This window comes from Aulonocara stuartgranti, assembly GCF_965226115.1.
Source record: "Aulonocara stuartgranti genome assembly, chromosome: 9".
Taxonomy (NCBI): domain Eukaryota; kingdom Metazoa; phylum Chordata; class Actinopteri; order Cichliformes; family Cichlidae; genus Aulonocara; species Aulonocara stuartgranti.
The window spans coordinates 34312501-34320000 of record NC_138960.1 but is presented as its reverse complement, the minus strand read 5'-3'; the positions used below and the strand labels follow the sequence as shown (position 1 = coordinate 34320000).

General features: G+C 42.4%; 1 protein-coding gene across 2 annotated transcripts in view; it reads left to right on the top strand.

The window, feature by feature from the left end:
- Positions 1 to 7110: 7110 nt before the first annotated feature.
- Positions 7111 to 7500, top strand: part of LOC309714134 (uncharacterized protein) — a 47387-nt gene continuing 46997 nt past the window's right edge. For both annotated transcript variants that reach the window (XM_082546329.1, XM_082546330.1), the window contains exon 1: positions 7111 to 7397. The gene's annotated coding sequence lies outside the window, so the exon portion shown is untranslated. The remainder of the gene's footprint in view (positions 7398 to 7500) is intronic.

Sequence of the window (7500 nt, the reverse complement as noted above, 5' to 3'; positions counted from 1 at the left end):
ACTGGTCAATGTAAGCCTGCACAGTATAGGAGTTTAAAATAAATTCCCCATCCTTATTCTTCTTATCCAGTAGAGTGAAATCTACTATGGCTTCGGGAAGTATCCATGGATGTATTGCTGGTAACTAAACTCTTTCACAAACGTATAACTGATCCAGTTTAAATTCACTTGCTCTTGCACCCACAATCCACCCAAAGCTCTTTGATTTCCGCCTTTCTTTCTCCCAGCAAGGGTTGAGAACTGCTTGTGTTGGGTGATCCTGTCCATGGCCCTGAAGATTTGCCCAATAATTAAGCATAAGCTGTGTTCTTCTCAGTCCTAGTGGCTTTTCCCCCATTTCCACCTGCAAAGCTGCAGTAGGAGTTGTTTTAAAAGCACCTGTACAGAGTCTTAGCGCCTGATGTTGAACAATGTCTAACTTAACTAGAGTTGTGTCTTCAGCTGAATAGTATGCTACACATAATCTAACACAGATCTGACCAACCCCACACATGTGGCTCTCAAGGACTTCCTATCTGCTCCCCACTCCTTCCCAACCAAACACCTCAATATATTTGATACTTTTTTGCATTTATCCACCATTTTCTGAATATGAAAAGCCCATGTCAGCCTTTCATCCAACCACATTCCCAGAAACTCAAACTGCCTAACTCTTTCTAACTCTAAACCATACAACTTTATCTTAACTTCCTCACTAACCCCTTTTCCTTGTAAAGAACATTGTCTTAGTCTTATTCACTGAATATTTTAAACCCCACTTATACGACCACTCTTTAACTTTCCCAAGTGCTCCCTGCAGTTTCTTCACAATAAAGTCAACATTTTTCCCTCTCTTCCATATTGCCATCATGTGAAGCCTTCCTCATAAGTAGATGGCTTTTACCCTTTATATACCATCAGCAAAAAGCCAACACCCCAATCCACCCTCTATGTCATCAAACACATCATTTATCATTGAAGAAAACAACAAAGGGCTCACTATGCTCCATTGAAGTGTACTGTTTTCTACCAAAAACCATCCATCCATCCATCCATCCATCCATCTTCATCCGCTTTGTCTGGGGCCGGGTCGCGGGGGCAGCAGCCTAAGCAAAGAGGCCCAGACCTCCCTCTCCCCAGCCACCTCCTCCAGCTTGTCCGGGGGAATACCAAGGCGTTCCCAGGCCAGCCGAGAGATATAATCTCTCCAGCGTGTCCTGGGTCTGCCCCGGGGCCTCCTCCCAGTGGGACATGCCTGGAACACCTCACCCAGGAGGCGCCCAGGGGGCATCCTTGTCAGATGCCCGAACCACCTCAGCTGGCTCCTTTCGATGTGGAGCAGCAGCTGCTCTACTCTGAGCCCCTCCCGGATGGCCGAACTTCTCACCCTATCTCTAAGGGAGAGGCCAGCCACCCTTCGGAGGAAGCTCATTTCTGCCGCTTGTATCCGCGATCTCGTTCTTTCGGTCACTACCCACAGCTCGTGGCCATAGGTGAGGGTAGGGACGTAGATCGACCGGTAAATTGAGAGCTTCGCTTTTACACTCAGCTCCCTCTTCACCACGACGGACCGGTGCAGCGTCCGCATTACTGCAGCTGCAGCCCCAATCCGTCTGTCCATCTCCGGCTCCCTTCTCCCATCACTGCTACCAAAAACCTTTCAGAATAAACCTCCCCAATCCTCACTTGAATTTGTCTTCCCTTTAAAAAATCCATTATCCCCCTAATACCAAATTTACAGATTTTAATTAGTATGTTTTCTCTCCACATCATATCACAGGCTTTCTCTATATCAAAAAACAACTACACTTTCTTTGTTTATTTGTGCTTTTCTAACTTCATGTTCCAAACACAATACTGGTCCATGGTATTCCTCCCTGTCCTAAACCCACTTTGATGTTCAGAGATAAATCCTCTAGTTTCTAAATAGTACGTTAATCTTTAATTTATCATACGCTTCATTACTTTACAAATATGCGATGTTAAAGCTATAGGTCTAAAATTTCCTGGATTTGTGTCATCCTTTCCTGGTTTCCATATGGGTACCACCACAGCTTCCTTCCAGCTTTTCGGCAGCCTCCCACCCTCCCAAACCCTACCCTATCCTACAACTCTAACAAAAGCTCTTTACCTGACTGACTAAGATGGTTTAACATGATATAACACACCTGATCTTTTCCTGGTCCTGATATTTTTAATTTCTGGTGCACTCAATGCAGTTCTGACTTCGTAAAAAGAATATTCAATAGATCATCTGTATCTTCTACCATATCCAATAAATCTATATTCTCTGTGACTGTCAATTCTCTTCCTCTTCGCCCTACTTCACTAGCATTGCCTGAACTATGGATTTTGACAAATTATTTTGCCAACATGTTAACCTTTTCCTCATCTTTAATCGTTGCTACTTCTCCATGCCTCAGAATTGGATACCCATACTCCCTTATTATGCCATTCATGCTTCTAATGACCAAACGCTGTGTATGTTAGTCTCCCTCCCAACTGAGTTACAAAAACCTCTCCAGAAATCCTTCTTTGCTTTTTTAACAGTTTGACTTACTTTAACTTATAACTTTCTGTATCCAACAAGATTCTGAAAATTGTGATTCCTCTTTAAAATCTTAAAAACCTCAAAGTTTAATCACTTCCAGACACTCCTTTGTCCACCAAGGTACAATCCTCTTTTCCCTTCCTTCTTCCTTATTGCCCTACGTGCCACCTCTAACACTGCCTTACAAATAGAATCCTATAAATCATCAACTTCAACATTCATATCGATCCTTTGCATTTCTTGATCACTAATTAATCCAAATGTATCCCAATTAGCATCACTGAAACACCACTTCTTGACACCTCTTATATCCTGTTTCTCAACACCCAGCTCTACCTCAATCAGAATAGGATAATAGTCACTCCCTACAGTAGTCTCTTTCAATATCTCCCATTAACAAATGCCTGCCACTGAGTCCGATACTAAAGTAAGATCAATGGCTGATTCGACCCCTGTTCTAACATTTACCCTAGTGCCCCCTATATCATTCAAACATGCATAATTCTTTACCTCCATCAATTCCTCAATCACCGCCCCATTCCAATCATTACTCTTACCCCACAACGTGCTGTGTGCATTAAAGTCCCCACACCAGATTACTCTTACCCCTTAAATATGCACCAGGTTCCTCCACTGCTAATAGTTTGTTAGCTGGATTATGAAAGTTTACCACTCTAATGCTGCCAGTTCCTCCCCATATATCAAGAATTATAAATTCGAACTGCCTTCCTGTAGCTACAACTCTATATTAGATCCCTTGTTTCACAAACGTTACACATCCTCCTCCATTGCCCTCCTTCCTATTCCTCTGGACACTATCATCAGGGTTACGCCCCTTCATGCGTCACAAATGAACATAATATGATTGAACCTTGACACCACACCCATTGCTTGTGCAATATCTGGTCGTGTGGCCATGGCAGCATACAATAAACTTCCAACCATTGACTGATACATGCTTGGGTTTACAGGTTGACTGACGTCATCACTCTTTCTTAATTTGACATTTGTGTTAGCTGGAATTTCTACTGGATTTGCACTGTCCATTCCATACTTTTGTAGTATGTTTTCAGTAAACTGTCTCTGATGAAGCACAACATGGTTTTTGTCCTTGTCTTGGACCACTGAGATGCCCAGAATGTAGGATAGCTCAGCCATGTCCTTCATTTTGTAGTGTTTCCTCAGAGTGTCCTTTAAGTTCTTCGTGCTCTCTGTTGATTCGGTAATCAAAATCAGATCATCAACATACACAGCCAATATTTCCAACTCCTGACCTGTTCTAACAAACACACAATGATCTGAAGTACTCTGTGTAAAACCAATGCTTTTCATAAACTCTGTAAAAGCTTTGCTCCAGCAACGTGGAGACTGCTTCAGTCCATATATTGACTTGTTTAGTTTGCACACTAGATGTTCCTGCCCAGGTTTGATGTAACCCTCTGGCTGCTCATGTAGATTTCCTCTTCCAGGTGTCCATTCAAGAATGCAGTCACAACATCCATTTGAAGCACATTTAGATTGTTTTGCACAGCAAATGATAAAGTACGAATTGAACCAAATCGTACAACCGGAGAGAATGTTTCATCGTAGTCTGCACCATAAATCTGTGAATAGCCTTTGGCATTAAGTCTGCACTTGAATCTTCCCACTTGTGCATCACTGTGATGCTTAACTTTAAAGATCCATTTTGATCCAACTGCTTTGCAATCCTTTGGTAGAGCCACTAAATCCCATGTGCCATTTTCCAGCAGTGACTCATATTCCAAATCAGCTGCTTCTTTCCACTCCTTTGCATTTGGACTTGACATAGCCTCTTCCAGTGTATTTGGTTCTGTGACACAACAGATGTTTGCATAATGGTCAACTGTAACTACGTCAGCAAACTCCTCAAATCCATATCTCTTTGGAGGTCTTCTGATCCGCTAATCTCCTTTTGTAGCCTCACTGGTGACAGTCTCCTCAGTATTGTTTGTCTTTCATCCGTGTGTAGTGTCACTTCATTCCCCAAACAGAGATCATTTTCACTTTCTTTGCAATTAAAATCTGTTTCATTGAAGACCACATCTTGTCAAATCAGTATTTTTCTTTTTTCCTCATCCCGCAGTCGGTAGCCTTTTGCATTCGTTGCATATCCCATGACGAACTTGCCTTTTTGTCCAGCTTCTTTCTCTCGGTGTTTGGAACATGTGCATAAGCAACACATCCAAATACTTTCATATGACTAATGTCTGTTTTTTTCCATACCATCTCTGATAGGGTGTTTCATTCTTTTAAGCAGATGTTGGGAGCCTATTCTGTATGTAAGCTGCAGTAGCAACAGCTTCTGCCCAGAATGTGTTTAGCAACTTTGCATGTGATGGCATACTTCTAGCTGATTCCACTAGAGTTCTGTTTTTTCTCTCTGCAACACAATTTTGCTGCAGTGTATGTGGCACAGTCACTTCATGGTGGATGCCTTGAGCTTTCAAATATACTTGAAACTCTTTAGATGTGTATTCCCCACCATTGTCAGTTCTGAGTAGGGATGGGTACCGGTATCCACATAATAGATACCGGTACCCATCCAGTATCTATTACCGGATGGGTACCGGCAACTTTTTCCATAATGGCACCGGTTCTGACATAAACATAAGATATTGGGCCGCTATTGTGTTGCTTTAAATGTGTATTTTTTGGTGGTTAAAAAAATGTTGTTTATTTCTTTAATAAATAATTTTGACCAGTAAACTCTCCTTGTTTAAACATGCACCATTGTGTGATCTTTCTTTGCTTGTGACTTCTTGATGTTGGTAAATACAATAATGTCTGTGAAGGTTCTCAGTCATCCAGGTCATCGTAGTCTAAGGAGCTTGGAAAGAAAAGGGTCTGGACTTCTTTAAGTTGCTTGAAGACGTTTCACCTCTCATCCGAGAAACTTCTTCAGTTCTAAGGTCAAATGGTGGAGAGTCCCAGATATAAACCTAGTGGGAGAAACCCCCCACAGAGGGACAAAAGGACCCCCTGATGATCCTCTAATCGCCTGAGACAAGGTGTGAAACTGGGTGTGGGTCCCAATCAGCCAGAGTTTCGGGTGAGCTCATTGTGAAACCTGGCCCCACCTTATCATGAGAATTCCTGAGGTCAGATGGCCCAGGATGTGAGTGGGCGTTAAGGCGTCTAGGGAGGGATCTCAAAACTGGATTATAGATGGCAGAGAGTTGGTGTCGTAAACCACCGCCTCTGGTCGCTCACAGTGGACATAGATGGCTTCTTTTACTCCTCTTTCAAACCATCTGTCCTCTCTGTCCAAAATGTGAACATTGGCATCCTCGAAAGAGTGTCCTTTATCCTTAAGATGCAGATGGACTGCTGAGTCTTGTCCTGTGCAGGTGGCTCTTCTGTATTGTGCCATGCGCTTGTGAAGTGGCTGTTTGGTCTCTCCAATGTAGAGGTCTGGGCATTCCTCGCTGCACTGTACAGCATACACCACATTGTTAAGTCTTTTTCGTGCTTTTCTTAGATGACACCCAACTTTTTCTATCCATGAAGCCAACACACAACAAATAGTTAAACTGCAGGAATGTCTTAAAGACAAAGACTTTATCCCAATTCAAGGTCTGCAGCCTTAAATGCAGCGTTTTAAGGCCGATTACGTCACAGCGATGTGACAAAGATCGTCCCAATTAAAAGAGTCCTCCAATTGCCCCCTTCTTTTCCCAAGATTTGAAGGCTGGGTCCAGTGTAGCCTTCGTGGCCCAACATATCCCACAATTCCTTGTGCAGTGGTGGGTGCGGATAATTTTTTGGGAAAAAACACGGCGGCTCTCTGAAACAGATTGACTGAAGAGTAAACTTTTAAAAGTAAGTACTGGACATTATGTCACTTATTTATGTGCAAATCTTTAATAGCGAAGAACAATAAAACATTACTGTTGGCCACATGTCTGCAAAGTTATGTGATATTAGTGATGATAAAACTTTCAGCGTCAACTTGTTTTTAAAGCCTTTACTTTAGAATAGTTCAATAGTTAACCTTAATCTTACATTGAATGTGATGATTTTATGGATGACTAAACTCAGTAATATATGACCTTTCTTTTTCTGTTCTAAATTCAGGTCATACTGAGGTCACGCACGTGGCACTTTAAACAAAAAAAAAAAAAAAAACATGCAGTAGAAATACTCCTGTTCATGACTTTAAGTAACAAACTGATACAGTGTCTCCTTTTAGCCGTTTAATGTCAAATGACCATTCCTTCTTTAAAATTCAAAGCTTTGTATAACCTTTCCATATCATTTTCCAGAAACTCTCCGCATTTAAATGACAATAAAACAGCAGTTACAACAAAAGATGCACATTTTGTAGTCCATCTTCACCTATTGTTTAGGAGAGACAATAGTAAGACTGTTCAAATTCGCAGCACCGCTCTTCTCTTCTACTGAGTCCTTAGCAATTCTCCTACCAGTGATGAAGTTTTCGTCAAGGCCAGGAAAAAAGATTAATAGAAGGAAATAGGATGTACCTCACCTACTTGCGAAGCGCAGCTGCGTCACGTGACCGCAAAGTAACGAATCACAGCAGAGCAGGAAGAAGGGGCGGAGCAAAGCGTGTGTGCAGGGAAGAGGAGTCGCGCAGAGAGAGCTCCCTTTTCACGAAACGGGAGTAAAGTAGTGAACTTAGAGGAGAGAAACAAACTGAAATGTCGATCATAAACCACTACCAACGTTTGGATCGATATCTGCATCGATCTGCCCACCCTTGTCTCCTGGATCGTAGCTGAGATCAGCGTGAACCACGTGGGTCTCTGCTCCCTGATCTGTTTCCTGTGTTTGGAAAGAGTTGCAGCTTCATCGCGGAGTTTCTCTCGGTTTGTGGGCTCATCTAAAGGTAAGCACCGAGCTAACTTTACTGTGAGTTCAGTTCATGTTGAGTTTAGCTCCTGAATGAGGTCTTCTGCTGCTCTCCTCGGTGTCTGTTCACAGTTTATTGT